This window comes from Vicugna pacos, unplaced genomic scaffold, assembly GCF_048564905.1.
Source record: "Vicugna pacos unplaced genomic scaffold, VicPac4 scaffold_19, whole genome shotgun sequence".
In the NCBI taxonomy this organism is placed as follows: domain Eukaryota; kingdom Metazoa; phylum Chordata; class Mammalia; order Artiodactyla; family Camelidae; genus Vicugna; species Vicugna pacos.
This window is the reverse complement of record NW_027328740.1, coordinates 70,675,619-70,700,377: the sequence shown is the minus strand read 5'-3', so window position 1 is coordinate 70,700,377 and position 24,759 is coordinate 70,675,619. Positions and strand designations below refer to the sequence as shown.

Sequence of the window (24,759 nt, the reverse complement as noted above, 5' to 3'; positions counted from 1 at the left end):
TTCAGAGTTCTCTTACCGAATAAGGTTGCCTGCTTTGGAACATCAGTTTCACCACACGGCACCTATCAGTGTGTTGGTGTGATTGCATTTACAGAGTGAATGTAATCTGGGCTTCCTCAGCCCCAAACACTTCAGTGCAGAATCACGGGCTGTAGACGTCTGTTAGTCACGCAAATACTTCTAAAATTATATGATGCCAGAAAAGAAAGAAGAGAGAGAGAGAGAGATTGCCTTTATCAAAGTTCCTTTCAGTTCTAACTGCAAACTGTTGTTGAGCAGCTCTTGTTTCCTTTGGATATGAATATATACATTTCTTTGCATGTAACCTAGGTTTTGGACTAGAACACCAAGTTCTTGCTGTCCCCAAGCCACAAAAATAGTAGCCAAATTACACACGTGTGAAATAGTTTATACTTTTTTCTGAGAAAGTATCCTTGAATTTGGGACTTGGACTGTGATTTCTGCTTTTTGCTTCCCTCAACCGCCTTGTAATCTCTCACTCCTTCCCACGTGGTTCCCAAGTGTTCGTGGTCTCAAAGGAGCGGGCAAACACCCAGTTGGTCACCATGTACTGCTGCTATAGATAGAGCCCAGACAAGACCTAAAGGACATTATCGGAGAGGAATTCCTGGAAGAAATGGGCTCTACATTCAGTTGTGAGGACAGAGTAAGAGTCAGCCAGGAGAAGGAGTCAAGAATGTGTCTCAGATCGCAGGTGCAGCCCGGGCAGAGGCCTGGAGGCTTTTGGCGTGGGCACCCGGGGAGAGTGCCCTGTGCAGTCCAGGGTGGAGGGAGCCCCTGCTGGGGAGGACACTGGAGAGAGTCCGGGATGTAGGGCTTTGGAAGAAGTTGAGTTTTACTAGAACTGACACAGTAGGCAGTGAAGGGTGTCAACAGAAGTGACCCTCAGGAAAGGTACTTCTGGTTTTGCTTCTGATATTCTACAGACCGAAGGATCGGGACGGGCGAGAGCAGGTATGTCTGTCCCTTTGAGACCCAACCGGTCATTCATTTATACATTACACGTGCACTTCTGTGAGTCTAGGGGAGAGAGCGTGTAGCCACTTTAGTAAGCAAAATGTATTTGATTCTTGAGAGCTTAGCATTGTCAGAAGTTGACTTAGCCTAGAATGTTCTAGGAAGAGAGGAACAAATTGTGGAGGTTGGAGGGAGGGAAGGCTTCCTTGGGAAACAGTCAAAATGAGACTGGAGCTAGTGGGAAGTAGGAGCAGGTCAGGGGCCCCTGTGGTCACTGGGGACCTGTGTACTTAGGTGAGGATGGGTGAGCAGGGTCTGGGGTGGGGCTAGAACTCTAACAGGGAGCCTCTAAAGGGTTTGAAGTGGGGGTTGATGTAATCAAATTTGTGATTTGGGAAGGCTGCCGTGGCTCTCTGTGTTTGTATAGCGGGGAAGAGGGGGTGGGTGCCACCAACTGGGGGATCATTAGAAGACCATTCACAGGCTGGGATATGGGCATCGGGGCTACTTGGGGATGGCAGGGGCAGTGTGGATGCCGGCTTTCCTTATTGGGGGACTTGTTAGCGGGCCGACCTAGAGGCATTTTGTGGCTGGAAGAAAACTGATGGAGGCCGCCAGGTGGATTTTCCTCTTCTCTCCTTCCCTGCCTAGTGTGATGATCTTAGCTCAGCCAACATTTGGAACAAAAGAGCTAATTTCCAGGGTTGCCCAGGACTTTGTAGAGCTCCTTCGAGTGAGATCTGATCGGATTTAGGTTTGTGTTCATATCTGGATGTTCACTTAGCTAGAAACGTCCTGTCATTTCGATTTCCATAGGGGTTTTTTACTTCATAAAGATTGCTTTCTTGGTGAGAGGAAATTTAATACAGCTGTTGTCTTTTTCAAAAAAATCATATCATTTAAGAACTTTAATATTCAAAAGAATAGAAATATATAAAATATTTAAGGAAGATTTGGTGTAGTTTCTTTGCTTTCTGAGCTAATGTGGAGTTAGAGCCTTTGCATTACTTCATAGCACATCCTTGTCAGTATTTAAAGAGCTGATAGTGGGCGCCCCAGGCCCCACCTCTCAAAGAATCGTTAAAGTTTTCTCTGAAATAGTGAGGTCATAAAGGTCTTGTTTTCAGAAATCAAACGGTTTATAATACGCAGCATAGCCACATTTATAAAATAATAATTAGTTCAAAATTAAGAAAGTGGAGGATAATTGATTTTTTTAAAGCCTATACATAAACTTTCTTGTGCTAATGTTGCAAGTGGAAATTTTGAAAAGAAAAATCCTACTGCAATATCATCTACATGGAATACATATATGAGTTTTACGCTTGAAAAGTAACTGCGCAGTGGTTTTCAAAGCATTCCAGCTCAGATACTGGCAGTGATGGTTGCTGGTTTTCAATGAAAGAGCCTAAATTTGCCTTCTTAGCTTTTTTATTTTTGTATTGAGAGGGTTGATTAGTGCTTTGCGAGCATGATTTTGGGGCAAATTGAGGGCAGATGTCGTGTAAAAACAGTGAGATATTTCCATGCATTTTATTTTCTGGACATCACCAGGGCACATGTGGGGTTTGTGCCTGCAGGCTGGAATGCTGCAGGACTCCCTAATCCATCACCATTATGTCCTGGAGCTGCTCAGGTCATTGAATGCTTTTCTGTTGCTTGGAGGAAAGGTGGTCTGATGGAGATGATCAGATGTGCAGTTAAAGTGCTATTACTTGAAATAAGAGTAACCTAGAAACATTGCTCTAACAATACAGGATGAGGGAGGAGAATTGTCTGAGCTACTTGCAGTGGGGAGTCTTCTCATGTTTCTCCCACACCGTGACTCCTGCCAATATCCGCCACAGTCCTGCACGGTAGTCCTGCCGAAGCAAGCAAGCACTTTGCTCAGAAACGCACTGAATTTCCTTGTGCCTCTGTTTGTTGGCTTTTTTTTGAAAGCACATTTTGCCCTTTGCTTAAATGCCATCCATGCTAGTCAACTCTTACACTCAGTTTTCTGGAACTCGTCCATAAATAGCTGCTGAATGGATGAACAGAATGTAGTATCTCCATGTAGTGGAAGATTATTCACACGTAAGAGTGAATAAAAAAGAAAAAAAAAAGAGGAAAATGAAAAAGGCCACCTGTTTTTGGAAGTCCACCCTGACTGTTCAACCCACACTTTTCCCTTTGAAACCCAATCACTTATGCTCCACTCTACTCTTTTTGATAGTGCTTACCACCTTCTAATAATCTTTAACGTTTTCAAAAAAAAAAAAGAAAGAGATGCTGATACCACTTCAAAATATACAAGCCTTGATAACAGCTTGTTAATTGAAAGGAAGCAGACACAAACGGTCAAATATTGTTGATTTCAGTGATCTGAAATGCCCAGAAAAGGCACATGCAGAGGCAGAGAGCAGGTGATGGCTGGAAGGGGCTGGTTGGAGAGGGATTAGAGAGTGACTGCTAGTGATAGGCGGATTCTTTAGGGGTGATGAAGTGTTCTGGAAATAGAAGGTGATGGGTGCTACACAACCGTGAGTTTGCAGAAGACTGCTGAGCGCTGTGTCTGGGAGTGCCTGTTGTTGTGGCATCTTTATTTTGTTCTCATCCTGCAATGTGAAGAGCCATCTTCTGCTGTGGCTGTTCTACTCCTGTGAGTGGTGAGGGTCAGAGACTTTGCAGAGTCATGTTTCTTTTTTCCCCCTGGGTGAGTGTAGGCAAAAAAAGGTTTAAGCCTAAGAAAGTGCTCCATCTGCAGAAATGTCTTTTTGTTTTGCATGGTGTAAAAACCTTGAGAGCTTTTAATCGTTGAGGCCAGTCTGTGGGAGGAAATAGCCCGTGAAGCCTGTTTGAGCCTGGGAAGCACCGTGCATCTCTCCCAGACACGGGTGGGGATTTCACCCCCGTTCAGGCAGTGAAGGGCCCAGACCCGTGAGCAGACTTGACAATCGTGAATATTTACGTGTATCCGCTGCTTCATCTTGGATATTAATTTCAAGCTGAGTCAGTTTGTGGCGGCAGCCTCATCCTACATCAGGAATTTATACTATCTGCTCTTTGAGGTGAAGACCTGACAGACTTGATTATTTAACAGTCTGCCTTGAATTGATATCTCAGATTCCTTTGTCAAAAGCAAACAGCAGAAATACAGAATTCCTTTAATGCCAATGTGACCTGGAACGAGTTTAGTCTCTGTGCCTCAGTGGCCTTATCTGTGAGTGGGAAAGATGATAACAGTGCTTCCCTCAGAGGAGCTGGTGAGGGGAGAGTCAGAAGCACAAATGGAGGACTTACAAAAGATGCTCTTGAATGACCGAATTTAGTGCTCTCAACCTGGTGAGGCCTGAGGGGCAGAGATGTCAGAACAGAGCAGTCCTAGCCGGAGCTCGATCCGTGATGGAAGCTGTTATGATCAGTATCACCACTGTGCGTTATCAGGTAATTTTAAGACTTGGTAATATGAATTCTTGAATAATGTTAAAGGACTAGACATCTCAGATCCAGTTTACATAGTCCTCAAGATTTCTTCTGAGAAATGGATGGTTTCTTCCCCATCTTAAATCTGAGATGAGTCTCTAAAAAATTCTGTATTCCTCCATCTTTTTGCTTTAATTTTCCATTTCCTAAAAAACCATGTTTTTAAATGGAGTTAATGGGGACTGAACTGAGTGCCTCATGCATGTTAAGCACTTACTCTCCCAAATGAGGTATAATCTCCTCCGTGATTTTTGTTAAAATTTACTTTCTTAGTTTACAGAGGTAAGAGGCCTCTAATTCTTTTTCTGGAGACTTGTCCATGAACCTGTAAATCTATAATTAATGGACAAAATTTGGTTTATTAAAAAATCATTAGAATATTCTGCAATTCATCCAAAAAGAAATGCTCATTGACTTAAAATGTTTCTCCTTTAAGGGGATTTCTCCTGTTTGGTCTAGCTTAATTTGTTAACAGCCATCCTCATCATCATAATGACCAAACTCACTGTGAGTGGACACCTACCTAAGGCTAAAATGTTTTCCTCATGTTTTAATTCATAGCAGGTGTTTCATTGTAGGTATCAGTGTCTCCTTTTTTGCAGCTGAGGGATTGAGAGATGGAGCAGCTTGTCCCAATTACACGCAGCAGGCTGTGGCTAGCTCGGTGCTGGAACCCAGGCTGCACAGAATGCATTCTTAATTGCTCCTCTTATCAGCCTCCCGTTAAGTGGTTACCCGAACACCTGTGACTCCATAAACGGCCGAGTTTAGTGACCTCAGACTGATGAGGCCTTGAAAGGAGAGACACCATTGAGAAGTTGAGACAGAGTGGCAGAAATTAAAATTGTTCATTTTCACAAATTTTTAATTCTCAGGTAATTACATAAAAAGTTATTTTTTTTATTTTAGTGCTCTGTAAGCACTAAAAACAAAACATTAAAAATAATTATAGTGCAAAAGAGAAGTGAGCTCTTAAAGTCCAACCACTGCTAATGATGTTGCTTGTTTTTCTCTTGTGGCCCTTTTTGACAGAAATACTTACAAAGACTGAATTGGTTTTATGTAGTTTTAATATGGAAGAAAAGATTGTCAGTGAATATTGTAAGAAAAGTCTTTACTCTTTTCTTTCCTGTTGATGAATATGTACTTTATTTTCATGGCTTAAGTACATTTCCTCATTTGTGAAATTTGAGTAATATCGTTTAATTTGTCTGACTGTGAGAGGTAGATGCCTTGTATACAAAGAACCCAAGAGGTGCTTAATAAAAGTGTGCTGTCACAATGACAGATATTTTAGAAGGATCAACTCTGAATACTAAAGAGTGTCGCTTATTTCTGATACATATTCAATATGTATTTGTATGATATATTTGAATATGGTTTAAAGTAACAAGGATTCATTTTTTTTTTTTGGTGTAGTATGAAGTTTTAATGAAATCTGTATCATTCTAGTGAGACAGGGACTAGTTAAATTGCCTTAATCAGATGACCTTGAAGATTATTTACACAGAATATGTATTGTTACAAATCAGAATTTATGTTGCCGTGTAACCATCCACTCAGACATTTAAATTCGTGGGATTCTGACCAGATCCGTTAAGTTTAGTAAAATCCATATTGATCATTTTCAGGGAATAAACTCCTCTATTTTGTGATTAAAGAAAATTTTGATTTTTTTCTACATTCTTAACAGGTTTAAAATATCAAAATATTGATTTGACATGTCACTTTTTTAATAGAGAGAATAAAGCTCATGCTGTTTTATTATGTAAATAAATGTTTTTGTATGGCAACAAAATTGTATGATATCCTGGCTCTTTTAGTATTTTGCAAGATACTTAGATAACCTACTGTTGGAAAAATACAAACGTGAATTTTATGAATATAGGCCTAGTACAGATCTGTTGGTTTTTGCTACAGTGCAAGACATGAGGCATAGGAGAACTTTGCTGCTGATTGCCAGGAGGACAGATCCCATGTCTCAGTTTCCCCTCCTGTAAAATGAAGTGGCTGAACTGGATTCTTTCCTCTTCTAAGATGAGTTTCCATGAGCCTATATCTTCTGTTTATATTCAGGAGTATTAGCAATATCAGATTAAATACTGAATATCCCTCCTTTCCCCCGAATCAAAGTGCAGCATGTGCTATATAAGTTTTATTTATCTGATTCTCGTTACTGATCCTACAGGCAATTTTTGTGTTGCATCTTTCCTGGTAACCTGGAAGGTCATTTTACCCATAGGTGGCACTGTTGCACCTACTTACAGTCTTAACTTTCCTGTTTGTAAAAGGAGGCTTAAACAACGTTATTTTATTTTGATTACTTTACTTAATGCTTCAGAATAGCCCAATGTCCATTATGTCTGTCTAACTGGAAAAGTTATTCTGCTTATATCTTAGATTTATTCTGTCATCTCACTGTGAACATTTCAGACTTGCTGTGCAAACAATAGCAAAATCGGGCTTTTCTTCTAGTGTTAGAAACCAGTGAGCCGGGATTTTATAAAACAGCTAGAAGCGGCATCTGGAGGACCTTAAAGGTGAAAAGTGTATTGAGTTCCCTGAGTTTTGACCCCGCCGCTGTGTGTTAATTGGTGGTAGGAGATTTGGTACATATACGAAGGGGTGTAGTTTTTGATATGGTTTGCCTGCACGCGCTGCCACTGAGCCACTTGAGCCTGAGTCAGTTCGTTTTGAGTTTTTCCCTCGTCTGTGAGATGGGGACATTTGTATCTGATTTGTAGAATTGTGAGAATTAGAAATTATGTGCAGTGTTTACCACAGTGTGTATGTCAAGAGGGCTCTTAAACTTTAGCTGCTGTTTTGTGTGAAGCCATCATTTGAGAGTCTTTGGCAATTACTAAGAAACAGGAAAATAAGAAGAGATGGTTTTATGATGAAAGATATTTGAGGAGGTTCCATAGTTCCTATACCCATAATTTAGCATCAGCAGAGTCAGAACTGTTACACAGTCGCCCTAAACCAACGTTAAGCCACAGAATTATTTGTTACTTCATATATTTTGGGGTTTAAGGAGATCCAATACTTATACATATGTTGTCTCCAGCAGCCTACTGAGAGATGACACAAAAGAGTAGACAGGCAATAAATGTCTTCTTTGTTACTGATGAAGCCACGTTCTCCATGAACTTCAAGGCTGTGGGAAAATGCGTGTCATGATACTGTGTCCCAGAAATACAGACTCACCCTGTCCCATGTAGCTCTGGGCCACAGCGAGCCTTCCCTTGAGAAGACCTGCCCTTTCATGCACAGGGCTTTCCTGACATGGAGCTGAGCATCCCGCGTGCTTCCCAATGGTGACCAACACTGGAGTGAAAGGAAGGGTTTCACATGCCCTGCTTGTCTCCCCGGACTCACACCTCACTCTGTTAGTGTAATGAGTGCTAGCTGTGGGCCAGGGGCCAGGGGTGTGAAGGGAGAAGCACCCTCCATGGCCCAGAGGAGTGGTTAGGAGACATCCACTCCCTCAGTTTAAACAGGTGGTTGGATGGAACATAAGGGTGCTCCCCAAGAGTGTGTAAAAGGAGAAATAAGGATTTTATTTGGGACTTAGGCTAGCCAGGAAACAGATAAGATGATTAGAGGGGACACTTGTAAAACAATTTGATATTAAGTTGACATTTGTTGAACACCCAAAATGTGCTACATTCTTTTCTGAGCATTTTACAGAAATGAATCCTTCAATCTTCTCAACAAGCGAGTAAGGAAGGTTTGATTGTTATCCCAGTTTTACAGTGTGGAAATTGAGGCACACAGAGGGTAATTAAGTTGGCAAAATCACAGAACTAGTAATTGGCAGAGCTGGTATTTAAACCCTGGCTGTCTGGTTTTGAGGTTCCCAGAGATGGGCTTTGGGTGTTTAGCATTATCGACATCCCTGAATCTTTATACCTCTGTGCATCAGTTAGCCTAGAAAGGACAGGGAAAGGAGTGTTACACAGGAGCTCATAGTCATTTCTTGGCCGCTGTCCACGGAGAGTGCACCGTGATTGGCGTTAATTGACTTCTGGGCAGTAGATCTGTTCGTATAATAGAAATATAGTCCATTGAATTAATCTAGAAACCCTTCCTGCTCCGTTTCTGTCCATGCTTGCCATGTGACTGCCTGCCCGTGATTGGGCCGTGGAGGAGAAAATGTACTCATGGTTGAACTCTGATATTTCAGTCTGGTTCATAGATTCACGTCTTCTGTTACATTAAAAATTTAAGTTTCTGGTTTCCTTGCATCAGTGTCTCATGAGCTTGGTTAATGTGAAACCAGTCCATGGGAGCCCAGGGATGATGACGGTATAATTTCTGAGCACGTTGAGGCACTTCTACCCGTGCAGACGTGGCTGGAGGATGTCCAGCTTCCTCACTGATTTCCCCCAACAGCATGGTCCTCTCCCACCCCTGGATGTGAGGTTTGGAGCTCTCTGAGTAGGCCAGTCAGAGGCCGAGTCCACCAATCAGAAAATGATGAAGTACCTGGAAGTGGGTTTAATAGAAGACAAGGGCTTCCAGGTTGTCAGATGGGCTGTTCGAGTCCATTTGGTGAAAAGCTGTCCACTGTCTGTGGTTGAGCTACTTCTTTGCTGTTGAAAAGTCTGGAGTAGATGAAGGGATTTTAAAAAGCAGAAAGGAGTGATTTCAGGTGGTACGTCCACACCGGTGAGAAGTGATGAATGACCGCCTTTGTGAGTCATAGACAGTCTTACAAACTTCATAAACCAGCTTTAAAAGCTCTTCCATCTGAGTGCACTTCATATGGGGTCCAGATCATCACTGGTCGCACTGTGAGGGCAAGTAACTGATAATGGCAGAAAGGACACGGAGGCATCAAAAAGGTCTCAGTCACTTTCCCTGTTTAAAGGATGCAGCACAGTGTAATATATTTTAGCTGGTTTTTCACTGAAAAGTTTTTAGTGTTTTCTGGGACTCCCCAGTGCCCCAAGGTTCCATGCAGCTGGGTGTCCCCTCAGTGCAGCTCTGTCAGCGCTTGCCCTGGGCTGACGCGGTGTCACGGGGAGCAGGACAGTCAGCGTCCCCGGCTCCTCCGAGCTCCGTCTCCTCATCCGCAGAGCCGGGTTTCTCATCCGTGTCTACTTAGTAGGGTTGCTGAGAATCACACGTGATGCTTCAGGTGTGACTTTTGGTTGTCTCTGTGATTGGCATATAGTTAATATTTGATAGAAACACTTGTTTTTTTAGTATAATTGTAGCACCTAGATTGCAGTGGTTTTTAGTCTGCATTTTTTATAACTTTATTCTTATTTTTAAATATGCACTTATTTTTATTTATTTTTTTTGGAGGTACTGGGGACTGAAGCCAGGACATTGTGCATGCTAAGCAGGTGCTCTACAACTGAGTAATACACACCCTCCTTTTCTGCACTTGAAGGTAAATATTGCTATACACAAAATAGCTCTTAAACACCATCATGGGACCTAGTCACTGTATAGACAATTGAACACGTATACTATTTCAATAGGAATAAATGTTTTTGAGACATACATTTCTGAATCTGTTAATGTGCTTAAAAACGATCATAGGTAGTGATAAACACGAATCTTTGATCCAGTACTTCTTAGAGACTGTTTTGCCATCAAGGGAAATTACATTCTACAGAGAAGGCTAATTGGGTCTCTTTGATATTTAGATGGTTTAGCAGATGATGAAGGCTTTCAAAAGCTGACAGTTTTGTATTTTAAAGTAACTACAAAGTTACCTTCTACAAGTTGTAAGTACTAAGCTTGTGAAGTGCCCAGTAATCCAGGGGGTATGTGTCTGTGTCTGTGTCTGTGTCTGTGTGAACGTTGGTGTGTGTGATTTCAGGAAGGTAGAAAGAAATTCCATATAGACTTCTGATACCTTTCTCCTCCATTCCAAGGTGTTGGCATATATTTACACTAATAAATTGATATTCAGTTGTCATTTGGCATATTGGGAATAAGACTTTCTCATACTTGTTTCAGAAGGATTAGGGAGCATGAGCTTAGGAAATGGGAGGAGATAGAGGCAGGGAGGTTCTTTAAACTTTGTGCAGAATTAGAAACAGTAACTTTTCTCTTTTCTTCTAAAGCAAACTGGCACTGAATTGTAACATACTATTACTCAGAATTGCTTTTCTGATCAGATACATGTACCTCAGATTTTTAAATGCAACATGAATGATGAAATGTGTTTTAGCAGTTATTTTTAAAAGTAGTCTCTTTTCAAGTAAAAGGCTATAGCCTGTTCTTTCTTCTAGTGGTACAAGAAATTCTCATTGTTCTGTTGCAATGATCTATGTGCTTACTTTCTTTTTTTTTTTTCTTTAAGTGCTTTTTTCATTGTGGTTTGAATGAATGTTTAAAATTTCTGGATTTTGATCTTTAGAACATGCTGATTTCTCAGAACTGTTAAAAACCTGATTGTTCACTGCTCTTTGTTTGGTGGGGCACCCTATTGATTTCTGTTGTCTGTTAAAGAGTGAAATTCTTCCTCTAGCCTGCAGATCATTAAGTGAATGGTTTGCAGTGTGCCTTTAAAATTATTTGTATGCATTGAGCATGTTTGTCCAGTGAATTTTAAATTGACTCATTGTAATGACTTTGATTTGATTCTGTGTCTTTTGCTCCTCTCCACAAGAATTTGAATTCTCTGTTGCATTTTGTATACGTGTTCTTTACAGGGGAAGAAATTTTGCATTTTTTACAGAGGTGGGTTTTCCTATCCCCTCTGAATGCCTTCTAAAATTGATACAATAAAAATCAGTTATTGCAGTGCATAAATATTTCATAAATTATTTTTTGGCATAATCAGAAACAATGACCAAGAATGATAATAAAAAATACGAAAACCTTCCTTCCTTTGAAGAATAGAAATCAGGTAGTCAGGCTCCCTCATGCTTTGTGCCTGACACACTTAATCTCATGTCATTGTGTATCATGATTCGGAGATGGTATTGTTTCAGGTTTATAGATTTTTGTTTTAACATTTGTGTTGAATTCTTTCTCCAGGCTGATGTTTCCTGTTGGGTTTGTGGAAAGAGTAGAAGGGAAAAAATACTTTGTTTTGTTTTCAGGAGGCCTGAGTTGATGGGAAAAGAGTTGAGGGTGGGCTGAGGAAAAGAGTGACACTCCCTCTCCTCCTGGTTGAAATTGATAAACAAAGAAATCAATTAAGTATATCGATATTTGACCAAAAGAAGTTAGCGAGCCCAAACTGGCTAGAAATGCACAATGGAAATTACTGAATTCAGCTTCAGAATGAGGTGCTTTACCAAGTAGAAGCAGCTTAGAGCAATCAGAAAATCAGTAATATGATGAGATATAAATGGAATATTATATCTTTTATTGCTGAAACTTTTCTACGTTAAGTTGTGTAGAGCTAAAATTAAGTTTCAATCACCAGGAGTTAAGAGAGTGAGTGGTACTGTAGGATCGTTATTCACGGATGTGCCTAGACCCTGATAGAGTGGCTGAAGATGGCAGGAAGAGACCCACATCCAGGATTTTCATCCTAGGGTGTCCTCCATAATGGTTCCATGTGGAAGCAGATGATTGGGTTAACAAATTGTAACACACCCCAGTCGCCTCTGAATTTTAAGAAGAAAAAATATGCTTTGATACTGCTTTACAAGCAAGTTCCTGTGCATCCTCACTCCAGACGCCTTGCCTTAAAAAGCAGAGACAATGCTTTGCTTGTGTAGTTGAGGTTTTAGATAGCACTCTGCTGGTTGTAAAGCAAGGACCGAGACCCTCAGCTATAAACGCTGGGCTTGTGTGTTGTTAGATAATGTATTATCCCCAAAACAAGGACCTGGCTGGTCTGGTGGTCTGCTTTTTAATGAACATATCTAAAAATGTATCTTGTTCCCCTCACCCCATGACTTCCCTAAAGATACACTAATCCTTTGTACTCATTGTGTATTCTACAATCTCTGCCTCATCCTGTCTTTCCCGAATTTCCTCCTTACTATCTCACAACTGTTAACGAAGTTTTCCTTTGATTATACCCTATAAATATGGGAGCATTTGAGAGGCTTATGGAGATGGCTCCCTAATCCCTCTCGATTTCTTGACTTTTTCCACAGAGTCTTGAATAATCATTCCTTGTCAGTAAGACTTCTTCCAGCCAGAACCCACAGTTCCAGGTGAGAAGGATGCAGGCTTTATCTCTCCTACCGGAGGCAGAGACAGAAGAGAATTGAGATATGCTCCCCCGTGATCCCTTCCTGCCCCAGGTCTACTGCAGTTCACCTGCAGCCTTCTGGCCTCTGCTCAGAGGGCCTCTGTCCCAGGACTGACCTCAGCGTTTTCTTCCCTTGTCAATATTTCCTGTGCCTTTCAGAACTTGGTCTCTTCTCTGCAATTCAAACCTGGCAGATGTGATGGTGGTCAGCGTGCTGGTGGGCAGTCCTTTGGGGACCCCCAGGAGCCATGCTGATTCTCCTTAGTCTCTCAATCGGGGTTACAGAACAGTCGAGCACAGAAGGAAGCCCATTCTCGAGATGTCAACAGAGCATTTCATCACTTTCATTTTATTTTTCAATTTTTGGTGGAGAAATTATTTGTAGTGAACTGTTCCAGATATTTGCCGCCTGCTTTCCTCATCACCATTCCTTGTTGTCTCTGGTGCTAGTTTTATAAACCAGGTTTCTTCTCTGGTCATTTCTGGCAGCTGGGCTTGCCGAATCCTTGATCTGTATTTGAAACAGAATGCTTCCTCGTGATGTCAAGGTGATTTTCCTATTTCTGAATATTTCGTGTACACTCAGCAACTGTTTCAAGTGAAATGCTCTTGTCCAATTTCGGTTAACTCACATTTGCTGATCTCCTGCTTTCATGCTGAGAGCAGTTTCTTTTTCCTCTAATAAAAGTTAGCAATTTGCATTTACTATGGAAGATACTGGCCCAAGGTCCTTTTGTTCTTAAGAGTTTTAATACAATTCACCCATTAAAATGTACATCGGTTTTTACTCTATGCCCAGAATTGTGCATCCCATTCAATCTTAGAATATTTTCATCCCCCAACAGGAAGCCCTGTACGCATAAACAGACATTCCCATCTTCCCCATCCTCCCCCAGCCCCAAGGAGCCACTTTTCTCTCTGTGGATTTGCCTGTGCTGGACATTTCATGTAAATCGAGTCACTTCATATAAGTGGAAACGTCTATTGTGACTGACTTCTTTCACACTGAGTAACGTTTTCAATATTTGCTCATGTTGTGGCCTTAGTCACTATTCTATGCTATGCTATTGCTGAATAACATTCCACTCTATGGCTGGGCCCCACTGTTTACCCATTCATCAGGTGATACGCATTTGGGTTGTTTCTGTTTTTGGCTGTGATGAGTAATGTCGCCGTGAACACTCATGTGGTATTATTTATGTGGATATTTGTTTTCAGTTCTCTTACGTGTGTGCCCAGAGAGCAGAATTGCTGGGTAAGTCAGAAACGAAATGTTCAACTCTCTGAGGCCCTGCCAGGCTGTTTTCCAAAGTGGCCACGCTGTGTTACATCCTCACCAGCAAGGGCTGCGTGCTCCGCTTCCTCTGTGTCCTCTTTAGTGCTTGTTACGCTTTTTTTTTTATTATACCCTATTGTAGTGAGTGTGAAGCGGTTTCTCCTAGTGGTTTTGACTTGATTTCCCTTACAGCTAATGCTATTGAACATCATTACATTGTGTTTTATGGACATTTGTATATTTTCCTTGAAAAATACCTTTTCAGATACTTTATTAACCTTTTAATTGAGTTGCCTTTTTATTGTTGAGTTGTAGGGTTTTTTTTTCTTCATTTTGAGATACAAATTCCTTACCAGATAAGTGATTTGAAAAAATTTTCTCCTCTGTGTTGTTGTTTCACTTTCTGGATGGTGCCCTTTGAAGCAAAGTTTTAAATTTTGATGAACTGCAATTTGTCTCTGTTTTCTTTGTTTCTTGTGCTTTTGGGGTATTATTTAAACTCTGAGGTATTTTATTTAAGCTTTTATATATAAAATAACTTAATTCTTAGGACCGTTATAGGAGATGGGTGCAGTTGTTGTCCCCAGTCTATGGATAGGAGACTGAGATGCAGAAAATTTCACTGAAATATCAGTGTCACATCTACCTAGTGCTGTGGGATTTCAGACCCTCATGTTTGTCCCCAGCATTTGTGATCTTCACCACCATGCTCCACTACTGCCTGGAATCGTTAATGAAAATGACTTTCATTTTTTGATTTCTTGTTAGTTTGTTTTCTCATTGGGGACCTCATCTCCTTATTTTCCTTTCGGATATCAGTGTAGATTTATTTTAGGTCTCATGTAGGCAGAAGCATTGCTATCAGTTAACTTCTTTATTACTCACTTTCCAGTGATGATTGTTGCTAGTTGACCTAACCAAGTCATGCTTAAGTCTTTCCTGCTAATGACACTAAAAACAGTCATGACTTATAGAATGCTCAAAGAAAGTACTTGATTGATTTTATTTTGCTACCCAATCAAACCAATCAAGTAAAAACCCCAGTGTTGACACAGACTATAAGCCCTCCAGAATAGGATCACTGTCTTCCTTCTGTTTCATTTATTTGGTCACAGTGTCTGGATAGTGACTTGCTGTCCAGCAGTTTTGTGAGGATATGGTGCTCGTGAATCATTGTAAGGACAGAATTTTGACAACAGACTGTGTTGTTCATTTCACAAGGGAAAAGATAATATAGAAATACTGCTCAGATCTATTTTAAAATTAAGCTTGGAATTTTGAGAAGAATTCAAGAAACCATACAAAGCTCTTTTTCACTAATTTTAGATCTTAGACACATATGGTTACATAGCAGAGTAAGTTATCAAGTACATTTGACAATAGGAGTGTAATATTGATTATTTGTTTTAGTTGAAATATTCTACCTGGGATAAAGTAATCAGTGCCCATAAATGAACAAATATGTTTGTATTTCTATGCAACATGGGAGCAGAGTTCATGTTTCTATATAATATGTATGACTGTGTGTTTTAATCTGTCTGTCAGTGTTTTTATAGTTTTTCAGCAATGTTGTAACTTCAGAATTCTTCTAACATATTCACTCCCGATACTACTGCAGTTTGTACTGTGTATCCTATCTTATGCATGGGATTCCACTGTCCCCTCAGTGAGGAATTTCCTCTCCTATTGAGCTAGTAGCAGAGTTAAAGGAACAGTGATTTCAAGGCCTTTGCTCTCCACGTGTTCGCAGTTTCCTGTCAATCACGATTTTCTCTTTCTTGTGTTTTCATTGTGCAATTAGAATTTTTGAAAATAATTATTAATATGTTTCACCAGTCTTCCTAGAAATTTGATGTGTTTGTGCTTTTCAGTTTTCAATTTATGAAAATTGTAAATGCAGACTTGTTTTTAAGTAGTCCTTTTTCACTAGATATTTGTTTACCTCTTTATAGTTAAAATAATTTTCCCCAATGAATGAATCGGTGTGCATGTTTTAAAAGACACTTTAGTTTTTATTTTTCTTATTCTAACAGGTATATTCGTTGTACAGAATTTAGAAAATAAGGATAAACACAATAATACCTTAAAAATGGCCTCTAATCTCACTTGTAGATACAGTTGTAATGTTTGAAATTGAGAATTACAAGTCCTCTCACTTTGTTCTACTCTTTCAGGTACGTTTTGGTTACTGAGACCCTCGAATTCCCATATGAATTGTAGCAGAAGCTAGTCAGTTATTGCTGAGGAGCCCGCTGGGATTGTGATCAAGACCACGTTGTATGTGTGCTTCACTCTGGGGAGCACTGCCATCCCAAGAATATTGTCATGTGATCCAGGAATTTGCGTGGTTTGTCTTTCCAGGTATTTAGGTCTTCTTTAATTTATTTCAGCAATGTGTATGGTTTACATAGTATTATTTTACTTTAATTTTTGCCTTTATACTGAGGACAATTGTGCAAGGTACCAAGATTAGAATTGTATTATAGCCCCGCAACTTGCTGCCACCATGGACGCTGTGGTCTCTCTTTGCCCTTTGTAAAATCTCGCACAAAATAGGACCTAAGTAACTCTCTCTTGAAGGAATGATTATATGATTGCTGGATGATGCTTGAGAGTCCTTGTGATGATGTCTTTTTCCCAGACTTTCCCCTCTTCTTAAATAGGCCCTTTCTCTTCCTTTCCTCCAGCCTGGGTTTCAGCCTGCCTGTGGCATTGATTTTCCTTGTCTGTGGACTCTTCTTTTCACTAGTTCATGATAATGTTACATGTCGGCTGTGGAAACTTGCTAGATGTCAAGAAAGAGCAAATCCATTGCATGCTAGTATTTTTAGAGTGTGTTATTGAATTATCAATTGAAATTAAATCAGGCTGACCCATTGAGCCATCCCCTGAGCTCTTTTTGCCTTCCTACAGGTGATACTGCTCTCGTTGCTGCATGTGCCCTTCCCCCAGACTTAGTTTTGGAGTTGAGTAAATCACCATCACTGGAGCCCTCTCTTTAAAAGATGAAGAGAACATTTGCTCCTTCTCCCTGCTTGGGGACTTGGATGAGATGAGGTAACAGATAAAGAATGAAGCCCCACCTCATTCTGACCACTGCTCTTTCCGTTCATTTCTCCAGGGGAAGAGTACAATTCAAAAATATAAAGATTGTGAGCTAATGAAATATACAAGACAACCGATCATTTATTAAATACCCTTTCATGCCAGAAACAAATGTATTATACACACAAAAAGCACATAAATTACGGTAGTACTGTGGTTACAAACGTGGGCCGAGTTCGAGTCCTGCTCTGGAGTGACAAGTCCTGTGAAATGGAGAACTTGTAGGTCGGCTTAGCCTCTCCCGGACTTTTTTCTTTCCTGCAGAGACAGGGCTCGCTAGTCATCCCTCCCCCGTAGAGGTGCTGTGGGTTGTAAACGACGCGCGTGGGCAGGCCAAGCACAGCTGCTCGTTCCTCGTAAGTGCAGGATAGCACAGCTTTTGCGGTTACGGCTTTATGATCGCACCGTGTAGACCCTCAGTGCTCCGAAGGGATGTCTTGCGGATTGGAGATGGGATTCTCACTTCTGTAAATACCCAAAGATTGTGTTATTGAGCCTTGCTGATATAAATCTATTCTTTAGAAAGTACATAATGTAGATATATTTTTCAAACATGCATGCTTTTTTTCTTTTATTATTTATACTTCTACCCTCTCATCACGTGGTGTGACTTTTGATGGAATCCAGGAAACAGTCCTAAGCCACCTGCCTCTTCACACTTCTTCGTGGTGGTTTTCTTCCTTGACTAGAAGAGGGTTTTGCATAGGAAATTTTGTTTGCTCCCCTTCTCTTGGAGTCTCCCTGTTTGTCTGCCCATCTCTCACCTGTCCATCTGTCCATTTCTCTACCCACTCATTCTTCTGACTTGTTCCAAGAAACACTTCAGGCAGCTTACAGAAGAACAGATACCAAATAAACAGGTGAGAAAATGGGGCCAAGTTCACAAATTGAGGCTCGGAGTTGAGCCTGTGTGAGAGTTGCAGGCGTGAGACACACGCCTCTGCCTTGTGACTTATAAGATAGACAGCATCAATGTTCCTGAGGCTCCCAGCACACACAGGGAAGCAGGGTTTGTGGGAGATGCTCACTGGCTGTGAAATAAATAAGTGGCTTAGGAGAAGCCCAGCCTTTCCAAATACTAAGACTTAGGAGAATATTTTGAGTGTCTTCCAAAATCTGAGTATTGCATCTTTTCTTTTTCAGAGTTTTATGTATAGTTGGTTAACATTCTATAACTGGAAATTTCTCCAAAACTGCTGCCCACGTGAGTCCCATGACTCGGGAATGGGGTGGTTCTGCTCATTGACGGGTGTTGGCCAGAAACGGAAAATGACAGCGTCCAAGGAGCCTGGGATTAAGCAGTTATGTTTTGTCAGTGCTGTAGATTTCAGAAAATGCTTTTACCGTATCTCTCCATCTGAGGAAGCAGCGTGCTCTCTTCCCAGCATCAGGAGTTCAGGGTCTCGGGATGGTGGGGGCTGACTGCACTGCCGTAAAGACAGCTGAGCTAGTCACTGCATGTGTGGTGCTTTCACGTAGTGCATTTCATGTTTTTTAAAAGGTTTCAACATGTAGTTAATTAACTGAGTTAATTAACATTTAATAAATATGAGGCTTTTTTGAAAAGACAGTTATAGGCAGAATATAAGTTGTGAACACTTTAAAAATGGCTTCATTAGTGAAATTTCAGTAAGGAAGATTCAGTTTATCTTATTTACGCCTCTCTTTAAAAGTAACAAAGAAACAAGACAGAAAAAGCAGAGGATTACTTCTGTTCTTCCTCTCGGCTTGCAGGTGCCCTCACCTCCAGTGGCATCCATCCAGACACCAGCACTGACACTGGCCGTGCTCAGAAATGCCTCAGCCCTGAAGACACAACTGACAAATGGAAGGGAGCCGCGTCCTGTTACAGCGGGTGCTCTCACTTTGTGGGTCCTTATGTAACTGCGTGGTGTTATTCAGGATCGCCCTTTCTACACTGTGTGACGGTGCTGCGGTGTCTCCTAGTTATTTGTTTCTGTAACTACTCATGTATTTTTTCCAATGTGTGGTACTAGACATCTAAAAATGCATTTTTCAGATGAAAAATAATGTGTATTTAATATAAAAGTCTGAAAAAAGAGTCAAAAGGGTCTATCCTGGTCCCAGTACTCAAAGATAATAATTAACACTTTAACATCTATTTTCTGTTCTTTTCATCAGTGTGTATCAGCTCTGTCATAAAAACCAGTGAGCACTGTGTGCCTGTTTACTGTGTGGAGACCTCCATTTTCCATTCGGCTTATTACACATTTTTCTACAATATTCTATCTCCCCTGACATGATTTTTAATGACCAGTATAGCATTCTGTTTTGTGGAGGCATCGTCCATTTTACTTTGTACTTAAGTAAACTTTTAAATTCCAAGTATACTTAACTGAAATTCTGAAAAGAGATCTGTTGTGGTACCGAAAGTCCCCTACTTCCCTTCCCCTTTTCTCCTGAGAGTAAAAGCTGCTGACAATGTGGAGTATATATTTCATGACCTTTATGCCTTTGTCATATATATATACACACATACATACACGTATATGAGAAATCTATGTATATGTGTGTGTATATATGCTTTATTGAAAAATAAGGCCATACTATATGTTTTCTGTAGCTCGGTTTATTCACTAACGTATATATCATAGACCTCCTCCCACTCCAGACTCACCCGGTCCTTTCAGATAGAGTAAAGGGGTCTCCTGATGTGCAGGTTTGGTCTCTTGTGTAACGACACCTTTCGTGGGAGAGTACTGTGGACAAGGCCTTGGACCACGCTGAAACGCTGCAACTTTAGTGCCCACAGCTCTCCGTGATTTACCGCATCATTGTCTTGATGGTGAACACTTAAGTTTTCTCCATTTTCCACTGTCAGAAAGGGTGTTTGACTGGCATCCTTCTTGTACAAACATTCCTGTGATCTTGTATGAGTATTCCTTTAGCTAAGGTTTCTGGAAATTTAGTCCTTGGATGTGACAACTTCATACATCACAGGATGCTTTCAAGTGAATCTTGAAATTCCTTCTCCTGTGGGGCATGAAAAGATGTAGAATAACTTATGTAACCAATTCTCTATCGCTGGATATGATTTCACTTCAGCATTTCTTCCCACCATTGTAAACAGTGCTGTGCAAATGTTCTGATGAGTACATCTTTTTGAACTGATTTTTTCTAAATGTAACGATTCCTAAAAGTGGAGTTCAGCCTGTGTGCACACACGTTTTTCAGAGTTTACATATCCATTGACATGTCATCCTCCAAAAGATCGCTCACAGTTTGTTGTCTCAAAGATGGACACTAGCTATAATATCTTTTAAACATATTTGCCAATATGACGAGCAAAATGATTTTCATTATTTTAGTTTGCACTTGATGACCAGTGAGGTTTTGAGCATTTTTCACTCATTAGCCATCTGACTTTTAAAAAGTGAATGATCCCTTTTGTCCTTTGCAAACATTTAAGTGGGGGAGCTTCTTGCTGCTTTTTGACAGCTCAATGTGTATTATGAACATTAACCCCTTGTCTTCATCAACATGTATCAGAGAGCTTTTACTTGTCATTTCTTGCCTTTCATTTTGTTCAGTAGGTTCATTATTGTTGTGGCCCAAAATAATCTTAAGATAGTAAATGTCTTCTTTTTGGGTTTTATTCTTAGAAATGCTTTCTTATAATGGTATAAATTTCTTCTGTAGGTTTTTTTAATCTCTAAGATGGAGATGATAATGGTACTTGTTACAGTGAAGAGAAGCTGAATTGATATGAGCAAAGAGTTGTATTTGCTCTTATTAGTTCTTTCTAATATTTACATCATTTTCTGTAATTTTTCTTGTGGTCATTTTGACGGGAATAGAATTTGTTTTTTCCAGGTATTCTCTGATTGTAACAAGACAATTATTAAATTCATACTTTGCTTTTTAATTTGAAATCCCACCTGTAAAAAATACTTATGTATACTAGAGTCTCTTTTTGAGCTCATGATTTATTTCTGTCAATCTTACTTTCTTACTCTAGCACTATATCTTACATATTGTAAAAATTTATTTAATATATTACAGTCTGAATTTTTTGATTCTTTTTTCGATCCCTAAATTTCTTGGCTTGTATTATGACTTTATTATTCCTGAAGAATTCTAATATAATTTTTTCAAGTTAAAAAAAAAGATAAGTGTTGTCATGGGATTTTTTAGTAATTTTGAATTATCTTTAGGAGAACGTACATCTTTAAAACTGCTTTCCTCCATACAAAAGGTTGATGTCTCTACTTTCACACTTTTACTTTACCCCTCAGTACAGTCCTGTACTTTCTCCATGTACAACATGGGCATTGTTTTTGAGTTTATTCCAGATTATTGTTGATGTTTTTGTTAATTTTTTAAGTGAGAAATTTTTGCTATTATATTTTTTAACTGTTAAAACTGACACCTAGGAAGGCAGATTCGGTTTGTAAATACTCACTTTGTAACTTCTCATTTAAAATTGTAAGTATTAAGTACTTGTTACAGAATCCTTTCTTTTCTGTTTTTAAAAATTTGTTTCCAAGATTCTCAAAATGGTCATAGCTAAGTAGTATAGGTGGGGAGACAGATGGAGAGAGGTAGTGTGGCTCATGTACAAACTGTGAGCACTTTCATGGCTGCCTTTATGCTGGAAAAGCTGATAAACAGTCCAGCTTAAACCAGGGTGGCTTTGTATGCACTTGAAATCCAGCTTTCCTGCCTGTATGGTGAAGCCTGGTAGGCGTGGCAGGTAGATGATCAAGGTCGAATGGAGGTTATTGGCTGCACAGAGCACTGTGTCTGAGAATTGGAGACCATCGCCATGGGAAATGCTTGGTGCCAGGAACAATGCAGAGGAGCTGGGGAAGCTTGTGTTAAGGATTTTCCAGCCCTGGGAGTGGGAATATCAGACTCTGCATTCAGATCTGAGTTTGAATTCATCCTCTTTAGTTTACTTGTCCTCTGACTTTTGTCAAGCTATATACCGTCTTTCACTTCCTGTTTTCTTGTCTCTCAATTTAGGAGAATTACATCCTGCTGCTAGAGTGTTTGATCAGGTTAAATAATTTGTGTCTATAAGATGTCACATACAGTCACAAGCTCAGTGAGAAATGGGCTGTCGCCTGTTCTTCTGCAGCTCAGTGCTTGACAAGACATGTGGGAAAGCCAGTCCCTAATTTGTGTGTGATGCAAGTAGGAACAAAATTAATGTCTTGCCTTTCCCTAGCAGTATTCTTACAGCTTTGCTTCATTTACTTCTTTCCTCCTTTCCTTTCCACTTTCCCATCCTCCACCAAAAGAGCCTCTCAGAAAAATAGATTCAAATTACTTTAAAGGTTGGCTCATCCTCATGAAATGATAGTATCATAAAAAAAACTGTGCAAATCCCAGAATATATTTTATATGATTTACACACACACATGTGCGTGCAAACACACACACACACAAAATCAGTCTACCTCCCACTTACAGAGGGAGAAGGTCCACTTTTTCTGAGTTTTCATTCACAGAGAGTGAGAACAATGTCTCTTACACAGACTTTCACCAGGCTTCGTGCATGGTGTTTTTAATTGAATTTCTGTTTGTGGCCATAGATATAGTCTCCTAATAGAAGAGAGAAAGTGGAGACATAGACATTCCGCTGAGATATTGGTGTCATCATATTTTAGTTGTAAAGGACTTAAGACAGCATAGAGTCGCAACATTTTATGGGTGAGAATCCATGATGTTGTAACTTAGACAAGAACCTGGGTCTTCTGCCATCTTGTCCACGCGGGTGAAGAGGCAACTGGGCAGGGGATAGTAGGGATCCTTCCTGCTTCACTTCCATGTTCTTGCTAGTTTTCATTTCAGCTGCCTTTAGTTTATGTTCATGAGGCCACTCATGGGAAGGTCACTCTGTCCTGATAGATTGAGTTTCTTATCAGCGAAAAGCTCTGGACCCACTCATATTTCCCAGAGTTTTCTGCTGACCTGCTGACACTTTATATAATTGAGACCTAAGAAACTACTGAATATAAAATCCTTATTGTTATCGTTTCCCCTCGAGTTCCATAGGAATGGGGTGCTGTCTCAGGCTGTCTAAAGCCAGATCTGAACAAAGATAGGGTGATGGGCTGTGCTGCTGGACCTACACAGTCAAAGGGGATTTCCACCTAAGCTTTATAATCAGGCAGATTAGTTCAAATCTTGCCTTTACCAATTATTATCTTTGTGTCTTGGGGGAGAAACTGTACTTTTTTGTGTCCAAATTTGTTTATCTGTAAATAAGTTCAGTATTTATTTTAAGGTTTCTGTTTTAGAATTGAATGAGCTAATTCATTCATTTATACTTAAATAGCGATCGCATGGTTCTATGCTGGTGCCTTGGTAGTTGATTACTAAGGGAATCGGCAGTGAGAATGGGGGTGGGGGACCCCTGGATAATAGAGCTTATATTCCAGGATATGCTTGTAAAAGACTGGATGTGCAGTAGATTTTTAGTAAATATCTACTCCTTTCCTAATCTGCATTGATTGTTTATATATCTTTATACAAATATATTAACAAGTTTTATTGCAATTTAAATATTTTTGTAGTATTTACATTATGTAGCTATAAAAATACATGAAATAAAATGATTTGACTTTTATTTTCTTTTCAATAAGCAAAACAAAATAAAATAGAAAAGAAAAAAGTCTTGAGGGAGTAGAAATAATTTTATTTCTGTGGAATCAATTCCGTATAATAGGTCTTTGTCATGTTGTTAAACAGCATATAAAATTGATAGGTTGTGACATACTGGAAATGAGGAAACAGTGGAGACATACTACCTCTAATGCAGTCATTTTGTTACCAAGTCCAAACTCGTTCTGCTTGCTGCATGACAGGCCAATAAATGGGGAGATGAGATGTTGGAGTAAGGAATAGTGACTTCATTTGAAAATCTGGCAGACCCAGAAAATGGCATATTGATATCCAGTAGAACTCTCTTCCCCAAAGCAGAATTCAGTCTCCTTTTATACTAAAAAGCGGCGGGGATGTGGTTGGTTGTTGCAAACTTCTCGCTGTACGAATTGTTTGTCCTTGGAATCCTTTGTTCCTGCAGCTGTCCATGGTGGGTCAAATTAAGGTGCCCCCGTAAAACCTCCAAATGAAAGAAAGGTTATTATCTATTTTGCAACTTGCCATCTGTACATAAGTGTAGAAGAGCTAATATCCTTAAAGATCAGAGCCCGGAGAATAGGCTGTCCTGGATATTTCAGGCTAAAGGCAACTTTTTTTACAAAAGGTGCAGAGATAGCAAGTCGGAGCCTAGAAAACAAGGTACAGGTTTAAAGCCAAACGAACACATCTAACATGGAGTCAAATTTGTTCTTTTCTTTTACAATTTCTTTTTCTAACTCATAAATAATTTTAGTAAGAAACATGAGAAATTTTTTTTATTTTTGCTTCTTAATAACGGATTACAACTACACTTTAGTGAGCAGGGATGCTGTGCGTGCCTTGGGGTCACAGCAAACTCTTGTTGGGGGTGGTCGACCCTGTAACATACCTGATGTCCCGTGAGTGTTGGTGAGGGTCCCCCTAACCAGGGGCTCTCTTCAGGAACCACCATATGGGCATTGACCTCTGGAGACCTCTTTTTCAGCTGCAGGAAATTTTTTCAGATTTTGTGATGGAAAAATCTCTCCAGCTGCAGATAATCAGGGAATAAAGGAAGAGGAAAAGGGCTTGAAGTAGAGTAGAAGAGAAGGACAGAATATCAGGGAGCGTGGGGGCTTGGCAGCGGGGCCTCGGGAGAGAGAGGAGCAGA

General features: G+C 40.1%; 1 protein-coding gene across 1 annotated transcript in view; it reads left to right on the top strand.

The window, feature by feature from the left end:
- LOC140693515 (trafficking protein particle complex subunit 9-like) overlaps positions 1–24,759 on the top strand; it is a 170,837-nt gene that overhangs the window by 127,997 nt on the left and 18,081 nt on the right. Inside the window, exons 6-10 of the mRNA XM_072957335.1 lie at positions 9,757–9,844; positions 16,070–16,256; positions 16,809–16,952; positions 18,144–18,204; positions 18,735–18,868. The gene's annotated coding sequence lies outside the window, so the exon portion shown is untranslated. The remainder of the gene's footprint in view (positions 1–9,756; positions 9,845–16,069; positions 16,257–16,808; positions 16,953–18,143; positions 18,205–18,734; positions 18,869–24,759) is intronic.